The 19,386-nt window shown below is 40.5% G+C and overlaps 1 long non-coding RNA gene across 1 annotated transcript; it reads right to left on the bottom strand.

Annotated features, from left to right (window-relative positions):
- Positions 1 to 16,139: 16,139 nt before the first annotated feature.
- LOC139707474 (uncharacterized) lies at positions 16,140 to 19,040 on the bottom strand. The gene is made up of 3 exons (XR_011709033.1): positions 18,836 to 19,040; positions 17,298 to 17,434; positions 16,140 to 16,269 (listed from the first exon to the last, which is right to left on the bottom strand). It is a non-coding gene; the product is annotated as an uncharacterized lncRNA (long non-coding RNA).
- Positions 19,041 to 19,386: the final 346 nt, after the last annotated feature.

The following is a 19,386-nucleotide window of genomic DNA, read 5'->3' as shown; positions in this document are numbered from 1 at the left end:
TAGTATTTATCAGTTTTATTAATATTTTCCAAAATTTGATTATTTTTCTATAGTTTATCTGTTTTCTATTTCATTGATTCCTGCTCTTTATGACTTCTTTGTCCTATTTACTTTGGATTTAATTTGCTTGGTGTTTTCTAGATTCTTAAGATAGAAATTAAGTTCATTAGTTTTTTTAATTGATTTTATTTTTTAAAAAACATTGCAGCAGAATGCATTACAATTCTTATTACACAAATAGAGCACAATTTTTCATATCTTTGTATATAAAGTGTGTTCACGCCAATTCATGTCTTTATACATGTACTCTTTTTGCATTGCAATTCTTATTATACATATATTCCACAATTTTTATATCTCTATTTTATATAAAGTAGGTTGACACCCAACTCATGTCTTCATACATGTAATAATATCCATCACATTCCACCATTCTTGCTAATCCCCGGCCTCCTCGCTTCCCCTCCCCCTCCTCTTGTCTATCTATAATTCATCTATTCCTCTCATGCTCCCCCTCCCACTCCTCTTGTCTATCTATAATTCATCTATTCCTCTCATGCTCCCCCTCCCTACCTATGAGTCAGCTTCCCTATATAAAGAAAACATTCAGCATTTGTTTTTTGGGGGGATTGTCTAACTTCACTTAGCATTATGTTCTCCAACACCATCCATTTACCTGCAAATGCCATGATTTTGTTCTCTTCTATTGCTAAGTAAAATTCCATTGTGTATATATGCCACAATTTTTATCCATTCATCTACTAAAGGGCATCTAGATTGGCTCCACAGTTTAGCTACTGTGAATTGTGCTACTATAAACATTGATGTGGCTGTGTCCCTGTAGTATGCTGTTTTTAAGTCATTTGGGTATAGTCCGAGGAGACGGATAGTTGGGTCAAATGGTGATTCCATTCTCAGATTTCTAAGGAATCTCCATACTGCTTTCCATATTGACTGTACCAATTTGCTGTTACAACAGCAATGTATGAGTGTGCCTTTTCCCCCATATCCCCACCAACACTTATTGTTGTTTGTCTTCAAAATAACTGCCATTCTGACTGGAGATGATATTTTAGAGTAGTTTTAATAGCATTTCTCAGATTGCTAGAGATGATGAGCATTTTTTCATATATTTGTTGATTGATTTTATATCCTCTTCTGAGAAATGTCTATTCAGGTCTTTAGCCCATTTATTGATTGGGTTATTGTGTGTGTGTGTGTGTGTGTGTGTGTGTGTGTGTTAGTTTTTTGAGTTCTTTATATACCCTAGAGATTAGTGCTCTATCTGATGTGTGAGGGGTAAAAATTTGCTCCCAGGATGTAGGCCCTCTGTTCACCACACAGATTGTTTCTTTTGCTGAGAAGAGACTTTTTAGTTTGATTCCATCCCATTTATTAATTCTTGGATTTAATTCTTGTGCTATAAGAGTCTTATTGAAGAAGTTGAGGCCTAGTTCCACATGATGAAGATTAGGGCCTAATTTTTCTTCTATTAGATGCAGAGTCTCTGGTTTAATTCCTTGGTCCTTAATCCATTTTGAGTTAAGTTTTGTGCATGGTGAGAGATAGGGGTTTAATTTCCATTTGTTGCATACAGTTTTCCAGTTCTCCCAGCACTATTTGTTAAAGATGCCATCCTTTCTCCAGTGCATGTTTTTGGCACCTGTGTCTAATATAAGATAATTCTAATTTTGTGGGTTAGTCTCTGTGTCCTCTATTCTGTACCATTGGTCTACCTGTCTGTTTTGGTGCCAATACTATGCTGTTTTTGTTACTATTGCTCCGTAGTATAGTTTAAGGTCTGGTATAGCTATGCCACCTACTTCACTCTTCCTGCTAAGGATTTCTGCTTTAGCTATTCTGAGTCTCTTATTTTTACAGATGAATTTTATGATTGCTTTTTCTATGTCTATGAGGAATTCCATTGGGATTTTGATCAGAATTGTATTAAATCTGTATGGTGCTTTTTTGTAGTATAGTCACTTTGATGATATTAATTCTGCCTACCCAAGAACAAGGTAGATCTTTCCATCTTCTAAGGTCTTGTTTGATTTCTCTCTTTAGGGCTCTGTGGTTTTCATTGTATAGATCTTTCACCCCTTTCATAAGTTGATTTCCGAGTATCTTTTTTTTTTTTTTAGGTTATTGTGAATGGGGTAGTTTTCCTCATTTCCTTCTCAGAGGATTAGTCACTGATATACAAAAATGCCTTTGATTTCTAGGGGTTGATTTTATATCATACTACATTGCTGAATTCATTTACTAGTACTAGAAGTTTTCTGGTGGTGCTTTTTTGTTCTTCTAGGTATAGAATCCTATCATCAGCAAATAGTGCTAATTAAGTTCTTATGGCCTGCACTCTATTGAGCTATATCCCCAGCCCTTGCATCTATGTTTATTAGATATATTTGTCTGAAGTTTTCTTTCTTTGATGTGTCTTTGCCTGATTTTGAGATCAGAGTGATATTGGACTCATAGAATGAGTTTGGAAGTGCTGCCTCTTTTTCAATTTCCTGAAACAAATTGTAATGTATTGATATTAGTTCTTCTTCAAAGGTCTTGTAGAACTCAACTATGTATCCATCTGGTCCTAGGCTTTACTTGGTAAATTTCTGATGGCATTTTCTATTTCATTACTTGATATTGGTGTGTTTAAATTGTGTATATCTTCCTGACTCAATCTGGGCAAATTGTATGCATTAAGAAATTTGTCAATGCCTTCAATGCCTTCTATTTTAATGAAGCATAAGTTTTCAAAATAATTTATAATTATCCTCTGTATTTCTGTAGTGTCTGTTGTGATATTACCTTTTCCATCACATTTGCTGGTAATTTGAATTCTCTCTCTCTCTGCTTCTCTTCATTAGCATGGCTAAGGGTCTGTCAATTTTCTTTATTTTTTCAAAGAACCAACTTTTTGTTCTGTCAATATTTTCAATTGTTTCTTTTGTTTTGATTTCATTGATTTCAGCTCTAATTTCAATTATTTCTTACCTTCTACTGCTTTTGCTGCGGATTTGTTCTTCTTTTTCTAGGGCTTTGAGATGTAGTGTGAGGTCATTTATTTGTTGACTTTTTCTTCTTTTAAGGAATGAACTCCATGCAATGAATTCTCCTTTTAATACTACTTTCCTAGTGTCCAAGAGATTTTGATATGTTGTGTCTATTTTCTGATTTACCTCTAAGAATATTTTAGTCTCCTCCTTGGGGAGTAGCATATTGTTTGGTCTCCAGGTGATGGAGAAATTTTTATTTTGTCATTGATTTCATTCCATTATGATCTAATAAAATGCATTGTAGTGTCTCTACTGTTTTGTATTTGCTAAGAGTTGCTTTTTGGCATAGTATATGTTCTATTTTAGAGAAGGATCCATGTGCTGCTAAGAAGAAAGTGTATCTGCTTGATGCAAGTTGAAACATTCTATAAATGTCAGTTAAGTCTAATTTATTGATTGTATTATTGAGTTCTATAGTGTCTTTATTCAACTTTTGTTTGAAATATCTATCCAGTGTCAAGAGATATGTGTGAAAGTCACCAAAGATTATTGTGTTGTGATCAATTTGACTCCTGAACTTGAGAAGAGTTTGTTGAAATAGCTGTACCATTGTTTGAGGCATACATATTTATGATTATTATGTCTTGTTGGTGTATGGTTCCCTTGAACAGTGTGTAATGTCCATCTTTATCCCTTTTGGTTAACCTTGGCTTGAAATCTACTTTATTTGATATGAGTATGGAAATCCCTGCTTGCTTCCGCAGTCCATGTGAGTGGTATGGTTTTTCCCAACCTTTCACCTTCAGTCTGTGTATGTCTTTTCCTATCATATAAGTCTCCTGGAGGCAGCATATTGGTGGATCTTTTTTTTAATCCAATCTGCTAGCCTATGTCTTTTGATTGGTGAATTTAAGCCATTAGCATTTAGGATTAGTAGTGAGACATGATTTGTATTTTCAGCCATATTTGTTTATTTTTGTTATTTTACTTGACTTGATTTTCCTCTTTGATTAGTTTTTCCTTTAGTGTACTACCTCCCTCTGCTGGTTTTCATTGCTGTTTCTCATTCCCTCTTCATGAAATATTTTGCCAAGGATGTTTTGTAGTGCTGGTTTTTTAGCTATAATTTCTTTTAACTATGTTTATTGTGGTAGGATTTTATTTCATCTTCAAATCTAAAGCTTAATTTTGCTGGATACAAGATTCTTGGTTGGCACTCATTGTCTTTCAGAGCTTGATATATGTTTTTCTAGGATCTGCTAGCTTTCAGGGTCTATGTTGAAAAATCTGCCATTATCCGAATTGGTTTTCCTCTATTTGTAATCTGATTCCTTTTTTGGTGGCTTTTAAAATTCTCTCCTTATTCTGTATGTGGGCATTTTCATTATACTGTGTCTTGGTGTGCATCTGTTGTGATTTTGTGCATTTGACATCCTGTAGGCTTATTGAATTTGGATTTCAAACTCATTCTTCATGTTTGGAAAGTTTTTTGATATTATTTCATTGAATAGATTGTTCATTCCTTTGGTTTGGACCTCTATGCCTTCCTCTATCCCAATAACTCTTAAATTTAGTCTTTTCATGCTATCCCATATTTCTTGAATTTTCTGCTCATGGTTTCTTATCATTTTTTCTGTGTGGTCTTTGATCTTTTCATGATGATTTATTTGATCTTAATTGTCAGATGTCCTACCTTCTAAGTGGTCTACTCTGTTGGTGATGCTTTTGTTTGAGTTTTAATTTGGTTTATTACTCTTATTTCATTTCAAGGATTTCTGGTTGTTTTTTTTTTTTTTTTTGGTAGAACCTCTATCTCCCTGTTGAGGTGATCTTTTGCTTCTTGGATTTGTTTATGTAGCTCATTGTTGAAGTGATCTTTCACTGTATTTGCTGTATGATGTCTTCTTTGAGATCCCAAAACATTTTAAACATGAATATCCTGAAATCTTTCTCTGTCTTTTTTCTACTAAAGTTTCCAATTCTTCTAATGATGTGTTGCCTTTCTTTGTTTGTGGTACTTTCTTCCCTTGTCTTTTCATGTTGCTCATGTGTCTTTCTTTCCAGCTCTGTGAATCTGGTGTTTTATTGTTTTTACCCTATAGATTTGTAGTGCTCTTGTAGGGTTCCAAGATCTCTTTTGTGGAGAAGAAGAATGTTAACAGATCCCTATATCAACAATACATCACCTACAAACAAACTGTTGTTATTAAGACATTTACAGTTTAGTATCATTGTCCAGAAATGTTGGATTAAATTATGATTTAAAATATAATCAGTAGTGTCATAAAAAGGTTTACACTTTCTGGCAGTGGACAATGAACTGGGGGTCAGGTGTAAAGCAATATGCTGAGGGGAAAAGATGTGAGGGTATAGAGTTAATATATCTTAGGAAATGTGAAAGATAAATCTAGTGAAGAAGGTTTTTAGTAGGAGAATACACAGGAAGCAATTCAGGGTAGACAATTACGTGGGAAGACAGAGTACACAAAATAAGCACACATGTGTATTTAGAATAAAGGATGTAAAAATAGTAGAATTTGGAGGATGATGGAAAAAGAAAGAGAAAAACAGAGGGGAACAAAAGAGAGAGGAAAAAAAAAGAAAAAAAGGGCTTATGCAATTTCTCTATATTATATTATTCAGGTGACTCAGTCCTCGAAGTCCTATTTAATGCAAAGTTCTTGGATTTACATATGTTGGGGATGTGAGGGCTGGAGGATAGAAAAGTAGAAGAGAAATAAGGAAAAAATACTCTTAGAGATCCATTTCTTTCTCTTCTCATCCAGTAGGTGGGGTAATCTCATCCAGTAGGTGTCTCTGCCCTCAGGATGGTGTAGGTAACCATGGTGTGAAGACTGGACCTGGTGTGGAGCATCTGGAAGCAGGGAGTGCTGCCCACCAGTCCCAGCAGGGAAATAGCTCCTCACAGGTCTTTCTTTGCAACCACTCGTCTCACTTGAGCCCCCAGTATCATTTTCCTCTCTTGGCCAAAGATTTCCCAGGTCCTGGTCTCTCTGTTATGCTCCAGACCTTAGTCCTCTTCCCCTTCTTACTTATCAGGTCCCAACTGTGGGAACTCTCACCCCCAGGCTCACTCCAGGTGGGCAGCTCCCTGTTCACACTGCATTCCTTTCCAACTGAGAGCTGTTTTTTTTTTTGGGTGGTCACTGTTTCAGGTTACAGCTATAAAAGGGGGGGACTGGAAATCTTATACCTGCTTAAATGGGGATCCGATCTGATAGTCACACTCACCAAAAAATGGCAAGGAAGGTTTTCCAAGATGGAGTTGTTCTGACTCCAGTGCTGGGGTGTCTGGTGATGTTGGGGGAGCTGGGCAATGGCCTTGTGCTGTGGATAGGCAGCAGCTGAGTGACCTGCGTGGGAGCAGAGTGCAGTCTGGAGATCTGCAGAGGTGCCAATTGGCAGTTATGCTAAGCCGCTTGTGAGCCACACGTGAGCTAGAACTGCTGGCTTTGCATCAGAAATCCAGGGACCTACTCATGCCCAGAGGCTCTGATTTCTGTGGGGGTGGTCGCAACATTGGTGATTTCCTTGAATATCCACTAATTGGGGTCTTCGCATGCTCATTGAGATGCTGTACTCCGTCTAGGTGAGACCCCATGGAGAAGCTGCCTGTCTGCTCTCCCGGCTTCATGTCCCAGAGCAGCCAGAAACAGGACTTCCTTTACTCCGCCATCTTCCTCTCTCAGATCATTGGTTTTAAACTGTCTTCTCTGATATCGACATGAAGTTATATATTTTTCTGTAAGTACCACTTTGGCTGCAAATTTTAGTATACATTATGTTCATTATCATTAAGTTTGAAGTATTTTCCAATTTCTTTTGTGATTGTTTTCTTTGATTTGTATTATTTAAGAGGATATTATTTGACTTTCTACTATATGGGAATTTCACAGATATCTATTTGTTATTAATTATAATTTTGAGGTCAGTAAACATAATTAGTATTTTCAAAAATTGTTGAATGTATTAGGGGATGAAAATGGTAATAGACCTGATTTTGATCATTACACATTGTATAAATGTGCTAAATTATCATTATGTGCCTCATGAATAATTATAAAATATTATCTGATGATTTAAAAATGCAAAGATGATGAACTTTTCCAACTTGTTTGGTTGGATTCTTAACCTTTTTCCTTGATTATACACCAAGGGGAGGAAATCTAGGTTTAAGTGTTGTAACAATCTGATACTTTCAAAGACAAATGCTATATAGAACAGTCATGAAAATTATACCATATTCCATGAACAAAATGTGCATGTGTGTATGCAGTTTCAGGACTATTTCTCATATGGTGTGTTGACTGGGCATACCCTTCCTTGTCCATACTGGTAATATTTCAGGACCATTTGTTTCTTTTCTTCACAGAACAAAAATAAAGATTCAGGAAAAAAGATGCTAGCTAACATAAGGAATAGGAAGATGAGGTTTTTGCTGTTTGATGAAAAAAAAAGTTGATCACATTAAAATTTTAAATAGTTATTTGCAGAAGCATTGATTCATCAGTTAATAGCTCAGTTGGCAGGGGATCAGGGCTCCACTCAATGGGTGGCAGGGAGATAACTTTTAAGGTGCTAATGAAGAAGACAAAATATTTGATTGGTTCAAGTGCAAAGCTTTTATTTGCAAGTTAATTGTTGGTGTCTAGTGATTAATCTTGTTTCCTTTTTCTGTTTTCATTGAGTTGTGGTTTGTTTTGCTTCAGTTGTCCTGCTAATAAAATCTTGGACAGGTAAACAGGTAAACAGTTGTTTCAGCTTGTTGAGTTTACAGAGCTTTTCCGTCGTTCCCATACACTCCACGCCAGGAAAAGCCTGCCTTGGTTCCAGACCTGGTCACCGCTGTTTGAGTGAGTGTGCATCTGCTGGCCTAAGGCTTGAGACTTTTGAACTTAGCAATCAGAAGGAATGTCTGTCACTAGCCTGTCATGATTAAGTGTGTTTTCAGTGCCTAGAATTAATCTAGAATTGTTTGCTGTGAATGGATTATGTCTACTGCAGTGCCTAGCATTAAGGATTGTCATTTTCTTAATTAAGAACCTATAAGAGTGAAATTGTATTGAGTAATTTGAGTGAATAAAGCATTGAAAGGGGGCAGAAGCACGTGGACATTCTTTATTTCTCCCCTCAACTGCATATGTCACAATTTTGCCCCCTCGTGACAAATGTCAAAATCAACATTCAGGGTAGGTAACAGGAATTCATGATCGTAAACCATGGTCAGAAGAATATTTGACCCAGAATCAATTATTTTCTCATTTCCTTTAAAGCAGAATTGTGTGGGCTCTCCCTTGTTTAGGGAGGAGGTCCACAGAATAGTGTAGAGACGAGTGTGGCTTCGGAGTTGCTAATTAAGACCTCTGGAGACCAAGCAGGAAGCAGGTCTGATTTTATTGCGCAGTTACCACATATATAGACTCAGGCAGTAGCTAAGCAGATTACAAACAGCCACCAATGCAATTTCTTCTGGCCAACTGTCCTTGCAGAGACCAATCAAGGAGCAAGTGCAGGGACTGCAACGTGTGGCCTCACGCCCAGGGCTATGCCTAGGGGTAAGCGGTTTGCCACTCAGATGCCCTTAACGTATGCCATGTATGCAGTACTCCATGCACTTGTCTCCACACAGAATTGTTATTTTACATTGATGACTTTTTCACTTACAAGGACAATTGTGAATAAATGGACTCTCTAGGATCATCTGTCTCCCTATCTGAACATTCTTAACTAGATCACAAATATTCTTTTTTGCCATGTAAAGTAACAGATTCACAAGCTCCAGATACTGGGATATGGATATGCTAGGTTGAGTTTACCTTGTCTACAGTGGTCACTTGATGCAGTTAGTACACTTCTCCATACCCGTCACTCACTGCTTGCCCCTCACTTCTGAAAGTCAGTCAGCTGAAACAGCACAGTCCAAAGAACAGCTGTTGAGAACCAATCAATCAATAGCCGAGTTCCAGAGATACTGGGTGCTATTCTGGGACTGAGAACAGAACACTGAGACTTCAAGTTTCTCCACACACTGTGTCCCCATTCCTTTACTCCTCCTGGTCCTCATTGCCAGCCTTGTTGTTTCCACTCCTCATTCCTATTCTTGCTACTCCTGTCCCCATAGCCTGTGCCTCCCCCCCACATACACACCATGCAGACAAACACAGAAGGGGTTGTCCACATCTCAGATGAAGATGAAGGAATATTTTGCCCCTGGAGGAGAAGCACAACTACATTTTTCTCTGGTCAGCACCTGCTTTTGAGGAGACCAAGGAAGATGACTGCACCTGAGAGCTAAGCTGCCACAACAGCCCCAAGGACTGGTAGGTGCTCTAGGGATGCAGGGACCAGTTGTCAGGAATCTCCTGTTCCTTCTGGCTAGAATCCTGCCTTCACACCCAGGAACTTGAATCCACAAACCCTTCCCTAGGAGACCTTCTTGGTGTCCAGGGGGCGTACAGGTTTTCAATGGTTAAAGGAAAGATAGACCAGGGTAAGCTCAAAGAAAACCAGCCACCTGCTCCATTTAGAACTCTCCATGTACTGAGCGAAAGCCCACAGGCTTCCAGGTCCACCAAATCCTCCCCTACCTTCCGCCTTCACTGTGTGCTCTCTGTCTCAGATGAGATTTCTGCATCCAAAGCCAGCCTTTCAGGAAATAAGGGCAACATCTAAAATAAATCGGATACTTAGGAAATCCTGAAGTCATCAGTGGAGAATTTCTAGGGCCTAAGTTTGAACTCACTGTTGAGTTGCTTTTGAAGACTAGGCTTTGAGGTAGTGCCTTAATTTTACTAACTTGGCTTAAGTCAGAGTTTTTTGTTTTTTTTTTTAATTCCAATATTGCTTTGCACATGAATTAGGAGTATATGGCAGGCAGAATAATGTTGTTTGGAGGAGGATCCTCTTCCTCCTTGGAACCTGTGAACATGCCTCATTATCTAGCAAGGGACTTTGCAGATGGTATTATGTTAAGGATTCTAAGAAGGGGAGACCATCCTGGATGGCACAGGGTAATCTACAAAATCCAAGAAATCCCCCTGGGTCTTTAAGAGGCGGAAAAGAAATCACGGTGATAGATCAGGCAGCCTGCCAGCTGTTGCTGGTTTTGAAGGTGGGAGAAGCAGCCACCAGCCCAGATGTGGGTGGCTTCTAAAGCCAGAAAAAGCAAGGAAACAGAATGTGCTTGATATCCTCCTTTGAGTGATAGAGCCCTGTTCCCCAGTGATTTTAGGCCAGTGGGACCTTCTATGGACTCCAAACCTTCAACTCTAACATAATGGTTTGTGTTCAGCCATGATGTTTTGGAGATTTGTTATGGCAGTGATGGAAAATCATCACTAGTGCCTCTCTCACTTCAGCCTTGAGGAGATCTGAGAGACACAATGAATTATCTGTAAATTCTGAAGATCTTAGGTCAGCAGGTCAAGAGATACTATTATGTATTTTAAGTGCTATAATAAGTACCTGTCCTCTCTTTTCTTTTCTGTTCTTCTTTATGAACTTTCACTCTATTTTCCTCACAGGATTCTCCATGGATTTTATATAAAATATAGAAAATTGGAAGACAGAGGTAGTCACATAAGACTAAGGTTTTACCCTTTCTTTTTTTCCCCCTGATGCTGGGGACTGAACTCAGGGTCTTATGTATGTGAGGTAAGCACTCTATGAACTGCACTATATCCCCAGCCACTTTCCTTTTATTTCTTTCAGAATGAGTTCTGTTTCTGCCACACGGATAGAAAGAATATACTTATAAAAAATAATATACTGGAAAATCTGCCTCAAGGATATTTTGCTGTCCTCTTTTAAAAAATTATTAATTCAAAAGCTATTTTTCTATAATCATAAAAGGGGAAATACAATAGCTTTCAAAGTTTTCTCCAAAAGTAGCTGGGGACTGTATCCACCAGTTCTCAGACTTATAAGAGGTAATTAGTTGTTGTCATCATAAAGTTACTACTTAGTAAGCTAAGTAAGTATAAATATTTGAGTTTTCCTGTAATTATTGATTATTTTCTCGAGGCTACCAGCCCTTGAAGCACAGAGATAAAGGAAGGAAATTTTCAGGCTGCTGCAATAACCTCAGGATTAGAGGTCCTTACCATTGGCTGCTTTATCTTTAGATTCAGTAATGGGTCTGAGGAGTTTCCAACTCAGAATTAGCAGAATTCAGCTAATTCTGCCAGCAAATTCCTCTGGATTTCAAAGCCAAAACCACTCATACAAATACTTAAAACTTTTGAGTGTAAAGCATAGTTGACCTCACAACTCCCCACAGGAGTGGCCATGTCTCTACACAGGGAGATTTATTGAAGGGTTTTTTTTCTTCATTGCTGCTGGTAATGGTGGTGGTTTTCTTGATAATGATTACAGTTTTTGTCCTGTATTTATTTGTGTTCATTTTTAACTATTTCTATGAAATAATTGTAGACTAATATTTTAATTCTGGAAGGTGAAAGGACATAAAAGACATCTGCTGAAGGATTATTTTAAGATTTTTATTTCAAAATTTATGGAATGATTTTTAATTAAGGTTCTTAAATAAATTTATTGTTGTGAAGTCAATGACATACACATGCACATGTGTGTTAAACTGTGGTCTGTGGCCCACCTGTATCAGAATCATCAGTGTGTCAAATTGTGTCTGCAGCAGTATCACCTGGGATACTTACATAAAGAGGCATATCCTAGATTAGAGTCCCACACCCACTAAAGTGCTTGATATTGCAGCTCAGGGAGTCGCTCCCACAATCCCCACAGCTGATTGTGAAACAGACTCCCCTTTTGAAATAAAAATCTTCAAAATTCTTTTTAACTTTTGATCTTCTTTATATTGAGGGTGGAGGCTGATGGACTGCCTGGCCCTGATGGCCACTGCAAAGGGGAACATGCACTGAGACAGGTTTCTGATTAACACAGCCTAGCTAAATACACACTTGCTTATTTCCTGCCCTTTCCCCGCACTGTGCCCTCTATTCTTATAAAAGCTTTCCACGTCTCTGAGTCACCAAAGATGGAGACTTGTGAAAGAAAATGTTCTTCATCTTGCTCAAAACCAAGATGGAAAGAAACCTAATTTTTCACTGCCATCCTGACTCCTGAGTTTTATTTATTTATAATATTTTTTAGTTGTAGTTAGACACAATACCTTTATTTTTATGTGGTGCTGAGGATTGAACCCAGCACCTCTCACATGCTAGGCGCACGCTCTATCCCTGAGCCACAACCCTAGCCCCATGACTCCTGAGTTTTAATGCTGCAGAACAAACAGCAAAATATGCCCTTCCCTTTGAGAACTGTAAAGACACATCAAGTTTAAGAATCACTCTGCCATACCTTAGAGACTATTGCAAAATGGCAAAGAGGTAAAATTGTAACTTAAACTGAGACTTCAGAATAAGCCAATAAATTTTGTCAAGAGTTTTATTTTCTATTCTTTCAAAATTTTATAGTTTTTTAAAAAAGAAATGTCCTTTTTTTAAAAAAATATTTTTTAGTTGTTAATAGACCTTTATTTTATTTATTTATTTATATGTGGTGCTGAGAATCAAACCCAGTGCCTCACACATGCAAGGCAAGTGCTCTACCACTGAGCCACAATGCCAGTCTTATAATCTTTTTAAAATTTATTCTAATTAGTTATACATGACAGTATTGTACACAAATGGAGCAACAATTTCTCCTTCTGGCTGAACGTGGTGCAGAGTCACACCAGTAGTGTAGTAACACATGTATATAGGGTATTAAAGTCTCTCTCATTCCACCATCCTTCACACCTGCACAATCCTTCCCTCCCCTCTGCCCAATCCAAAGTTCCTCATCTCCCAACCCTGCTTTATGGATCAGCATCCGCTTATCAGAGAAAACATTCAGCCTTTGGTTTTTTGGGTTTGGCTTATTTTATTTTCTATTCTTAACACTTGTTCTAGGGACGGGTGTAGAAATGGGAAACAAAGCCGACAAAAGGAAACTATTTATACAAATTTTGCTTTTAAAAACAAAATAGCCATTGAAAGACCATTACTCTATTTCACCCTCCCTGTCCATGAGTGATGTTGGCCTTCAACGGATGGCTACAGCAACATAAATAAATCGCTGTCTTACATTTATACACACCTACTCACACCCTAGGAACACTCTAAAGACACAAAGGAGGCTTCAGTACAATTGGGGCCTGGCCCACACCACTAAGAAACAAGTAGAGGCTGCCATACGCAAGAGTTTGCATAGGCTTGGTGTGGACATCAGTCTCATATTCCCCTGAGGGATGTTAGGTTACAAAATGGCACAGCATACTTAATGGGGAGGAGGGGGGGCAGTAAAATTTGGAGAACATGTTAATAAAGGAAGCAGATTGTGCTAGGGTATGAATGAGAGGGTCTCTTAGGGAGTCACCAATTTCCTTCCTCACATGGACTCAAAGTGGTCAGACCTGATGGTGCAGTGCGAAGTCCAGCCTGGCTTGGCCTAGAGGAGCTACCTGCTCAGGTGTAAATCCATGAAAGGTGGTCACTGAGTTTCACTGACACTGTCCATAAGTGCCCTGCTGCTCACTAGGGTGCTTCTAGAACTGCCAAGGGGCTCTACATTGGGACCACATGACCCATGTGTAGGAGGCAACCATTTCCCCCAAGTTGATCTTCTGAGGAGAGCTGCTGAGGTGAGAATCATGCTGTGGCAGGTGCTGTGCCACTGAGGCTGCTCAGAAGCAGTGTCACAGGGTTTACCATGCAATCTTAGGTGCATTTTGCCTAGAGCTGGGCCTGGTGCTATTTGACTACTGGTATTCCATCACTGCCAGGAAGTCATTCTGCCTTTCTGCCTACCCTAGTAGGAGACATCTCTGATGACCTCTTTAGACCTGCACCAGCTTTGAAGGAATAGAACTCAGATGCTCCTTAGCAGATAGGAAGTTGTTCAGATGTGGGGAGGGGGGGGAGTAGGCCTCATGTTTTAGGGACCTGTGGTGGCTTTGCTGCTTGTGTGGCTCCTGGAAGGCAAGGGTTTCAATGCTGGAGCACACAGTAGGGCCTTTAAGGATTTCACCTGCAAGAAAATGAAAGAATCCTGTTCAGATGAAACTGTTAGACCCCATTTATGATGCCCAGAGCTGGAATAAGGGCAAAGCATGCAGGAAGGCAGGAATATGGTAGGAGGTGGTTAAGAGGATGAGCCAAGTGGATGCACTGGGTCTGGAGGAGATTCCAGGTTCCAGTTTAGAGGATAAGCCTCCCTGTGCACCCAAATCCCTGGTGCCCCAGCCATAGCTCTACTGCATGCCATATGGCCAGATCCTACTACTTTCCTTTTATTAAACAGTTCATGCTCCAAGTTATGTGGTCTGAAGGGAAACAAAGGCCTTTGTCATCTTCCAGGAAAAGAAGGATGAAGCATGAAACATGCACATGTAGAAACAGCCTGTATTGAAGAGGACATATTGGGGAAAGTTCCCCTGTTAAGTGTGTGTCTCAGTTTTTTTTTTAAGAAGAAGTCAAATTGGCAGGGACCTCAGAGATCATCTAAGTCTAGGTCCACCTTTAACAGATGAGGGACAGTAGCTCACAGAGACAAAGGGGCCAGCCAAAGGCATACAATCAGTTAATGACAAGCCTGGACTTAGAGACCAGACATCAGGAAGAAGAGAGGGTGGCCTGTACACTGCAGGGAGCCAGCAAGAACTGGAGGCTGCTGGGTTAACTTGGCAGGGATAGGAGGAGGCTGTACAGAGCCAATCCTGTAAGTATTGTGATAAGAGGCTCAGGAAAGAAAGCAATCCTCAGAGAAGAACCAAAGGGAATTAGAAAACAAGAGCTAGTTATTAAAACATGGCCCATCCTTGATCACACTATGGCTGTCAAGGCTCTCAGGGTACAATATAGGAGCATTCCTAGAAGGTTCAACTGCTCTGATGTTTACCATATAAGTTTAAAGGTTTAATTTCTGATTTTTAAAAAAAATATTTTTATTAGATGATTTTTTTAAAACTTATTTGTATGTGGTGCTAAGAACCGAACCTAGGGTGTCACACATCCTAGGCAGCACTCTACCACAGAGCCACAACCCCAGGCCCTAATTTCTGATTTTTAAAACAGTCAATTACACATTAAGTTTTTCTTCAAAGGATTTCTAGGGAATTATTAGCACAGCATTTAAGTAAATATAGAGGATATCTGGTATGTATATTTTAAAAACTTTTCCCTTAAAGTTCAGTGTTTTTTATCAGTTTTTCTTTTTTTTTAATCAAGGATGTTTTTTAAATAAAATGAGGTGTCAAAATAAAATTACTGTTCTTAACCTAATTTTGTGCACTAAAGTCAATTTATAATGTTATGCCTTATTTGGTTTTTCATAAAGTAATTCAGGAAAGTCCAGAATGCACAAATGGCCTCAAGATCTCTTGATAGACAACTAACTCACTGATAAATTTTGAAATCAGTTTCTTCCCTTAAGGACCAACTGAACTGCATTTCTCCTGGCTCCTTGATTGACTGACATCAAGGAGAGAAAATTGGGCTAAAGAGGAGAGATGGTGAGAAGGGGAGAGCAAGGGCAGGGGAGGAAGCTGAGGGGGCAGGAGGGTGAAGGGATGGAATCCTAGGAGGAGGCTATCCAGGAGGTAAGACCTGTCTAGTGGACCAGATATCTCCTGGAAGGTCAAAGGAGGTCAGGGTCACTTACAGATCTGATGACAGATGGTGATGTGTTTGAAGCAGGCTCTGTGTCTGTGTAAGGTGCAACTGTTTCCTTAGCTCCAAGTTAGTCCTTGCCTTCAAAACATTTTTCAGTGACCAGGACACTTCAAAACAGTGTCCTGGTCACTGAAAAAAGAAAAGAGCTCCACAAAGAAGGAATTACTAGCTGGGCCTTACTTGCTGGTATGCATTTTCAAAGGCATTTTCTTCTGACCCCTCAATCATGGCCAGTTGCTGACCCCTTCCACCCCTCCCTCTGCACCCACAATAACTCATGGCTTAGGAGGTTTGGGCCCAGTAGATCAGACTCCCCCCTCCCAACATTCCAGTGCCTCTGTGGTCACTGTTCATCTGCAGCACAAGTGGGGCATCTGTAAGACCACCCCTTTCCTCTGCAGCTCCACAGCTCAGGGGCACCTACACTGGCTGACAATGAACTGCTCCATGTTCTCCTTCTGCTGGTTGGCAGTCCTCAGATGCTCAGCTGTGCTCTGAAGGGGCCTCTCCTGTTTGGATACTTGGGCTCGCAGATCCAGGAGCTCCCTTTCCATTGACTCATCCTGGGGAAGAAGTTACAGGCTCTCAGACAACAGTTTGGAAACCAAATGCATCCTGTGCTTTCTGGTTCCTACCAATCAGAAGGAGTACTTGATAATCTTCTCAATGCTTCCAGACTGAGTTCCCTCCATTATAGCTTCTCAATCCCTCAGTTCAGAACATTTGAGAGAGAGAGACCACAGGATAGGAATGTTGAGAACCTGAAAGCCCCCAATCAGACTAGCATAGGTCTACATTACTATGAACAAGGAGACCCTGACTCCAGACCCACAGCAACTCCAAACTGTGAACAAGACCTCCAACACGGTCCTTGCAGAAGTTTTTTCTCATCCTTTCCCCATCCATGCAGGTCTTGGAATTTCAGAGATACTATGTCTGGGACACAGGGCTGCACCGATAACAGTGTTCATGCTTCAAAATGTCTGTACGAACCTGAAGATGGTAAAGTACCTCCTTGGAATTTGCATAGTTTACATATTAGTAACATTAATGTGGAACTAAAAACTAGTGAGGGGATCCAGAGGCTGGCCCACCCAAAGCAGGACAATTTCTTAGGGGCTCTACATTTTCCCCAGACTGGCACAGAGATGAAAGGTGTGTTGGGATTCTAGGAGCATGACTGACAGAAGCTGCAGGATCATAACGACATCCTTTGATCTTTTGAACAAGAAGCCCTGAGGAGTGGAGACTCTTCAAAGGCCCCTGAATTTCAGCTCAAACTTCAGAATTATTAGAAGTGGACTTTTATGGATTACCAGGGTGCCTATGTCTGTGTTTCTCCATTTTCTTTTCTTCTCTTTGAATTATTGTCTTAGAGGTTTGGGTGTGAGGATGAAGTAAGGTAATCAGAGCTTCAATGAAAGCAGCCACCATGGACCAGGGGTCTCCCTCCCGGATCCTGCACCAAGGTCCAGCACTTTCTAACAACCCATGTAGCTTATGACCCTCAGAAATCTCTGGAACTGAGAATACAGAATCTCCTGGGGCAGAAGAGCAGGGCTTATACCAGAAGACAACACTGGCCTCTTACCACTTTGCCAGGCAGCCCAGGAAGCTTGGTAAAGCTGCTCTCCAGAACATTGTCAGGAGGGAGGCTGACTCCTCTAGGGTGTGCTGCAGGGCATGGGCGCTGCTTCTTAGCTCATGGAAACATTTGTTGGCTGCTGCCTGTGGAAAGGTGGGAGGTAGCCATGGACATCACTGAAGATGAGACATCTCAGGGCTCAGGACATTATAGGCCTGCACAGGACTCAAGCTTCCTTTGTCAATGAGGCACAAAGCATGGGCTGCTTGAACCTGTAAAACCCTGGCTCATCCCTTTGAGGCCTCAGGACTGAAGTACTGCTCCCTTTATCTGGAATGCCTCCTCCACCTGGACACCCTTTATAAAGCTGTCAAAGCTCATTCCCATGTCATGTCCTCTACAGACATTTTACCTTCCTTGTATGCAATAAAAGACCCCTCTGCACTAGTGAACTCAAGGCACAAGAGGTGACTTCTCACATTGGGCCTGTGGTCCCTCAGTTGGTTTATAAATAGGGGTCTGTGTCTTGCCCTGAAGTGGGGGTTCCCTGGATGCAAGGCTCTGTCTACACATCCATGGGTCTCTGGTGGCTCAGACAGCACAGCCACTGGCCCTTGTTATCTCTCAACAGAGAGGCACTCTGAGAAGCATTGCAGACTGCCTCCCTCCTATTGCTCCATGGGAAAAAAGAAATGTTGTGGCAGCCAGGTTCTTCCTTTTTCCACACACAAGGCCTTTATGGATGCAAATCCCTGTCCATCTGATTAATTTTAATCTGTTCATATGGGCCAGCATGACTGTAACAGATAATTGTTGAGAGCCACAGCTGAAGGGGCCCCAGCAAACTTCCAGCTGCCAGCAAACTTCCAGCTGCCGGCTGATGATTGGCTCACAGCGGCCCCAGCAACATCTAGCTGATTGGCTCCTCTGTGGTGATGCTCATTGGGCTGTTTCCCTGCCCTTTCAGACCACGGAGCTGCTCATTGGGGGACTTTTTTGGCTTCACCCACGTGACCCAGCCAATCGGTCTCAAGAGCAGGAGGATTGTGGGAGGGGGAGAGAAGCTTGTGTTGGAGAGAGAGGCTTGTGGGAAGCCGGTGGTGGCAGTTGAGGCTCTGAGGGTTTTTCATGAGAGGCTGTTTTGTTTGGCGTGTGTGGTTCTAAAAATAAAGTTAGTTTCTTTTGACAAGTGGGTCCTGATTGTGCCCAGCCAGACTGCGGCAGATAATAAACCATCAGAGGGTGCTGATTTCGACATCATATGGACATCAACACTTAACAAATGCTTTACTGAGGATGGTGGCAATGCTGCAGACTTCTCTGTGGCTCTAAGGGAGAATATCTGGTTGGCCTTCTGAACAACAGAGTAGAACTTAGAATGAAATCAGGAGATAGGGAAGCAAGGGCTTGGCTAGAATGAGTGGAAGATACTTTCTCTGTCATTGGGAGATGCAGGCCACAAAAATAAATAGCAGAGAAGAAAGTAGAATTAAGGACAAAGGGCACAAAGAAAGGATGAACCCAGGAGGTGCAGGTGTGACTACCTCTGAGCTCTGAGCCTCAAGGTCCAGGAAGTTGCATGTGGGCCTCAGGAGAGACTGGATCTTTTGAACCAGCTGTTTTCCCTCTCCAATCTACTCTCTGAGAGCAGTAAAGTCATCGATGCGGCCTATGATGTGGCAGCCATACTTGTTGGTGAAGAAGCCATGTGCAGTATCATCCTCTAGCTTGAGAGAATTCTTCATTCCTGAAAGATCATCCGAATTCAGCTCTGAAAAAGAAAACCACAATAATACAGGATCTGCTGTTATTCATGATAATATCCTCAGTTCCCCCAGGATCAAGAAAGGCAGCCTTCAAAAATGCAGGTGGGTCAAGTCCATAGAGACATTTTGATTTCTTTATTTTTATAATATTTCTTACATCATTACATAATGATAAACTTGCCAGAAGACAAATTTTGTCTTCATTGACAAGTGGCTATTCAGGACAAATAGCATAAACATGAAAAGTTTTCTGGATAGAAAAGGCACAGACAAGTAAATAAGAATGTGTACAGGGCAATGACCCAAAGAGAGCAATAGGACAACTGTGG

Source organism: Marmota flaviventris, chromosome 10 (genome assembly GCF_047511675.1).
Source record: "Marmota flaviventris isolate mMarFla1 chromosome 10, mMarFla1.hap1, whole genome shotgun sequence".
Classification (NCBI taxonomy): Eukaryota; Metazoa; Chordata; class Mammalia; order Rodentia; family Sciuridae; genus Marmota; species Marmota flaviventris.
This window is presented reverse-complemented; position numbering and strand designations above follow the sequence as displayed.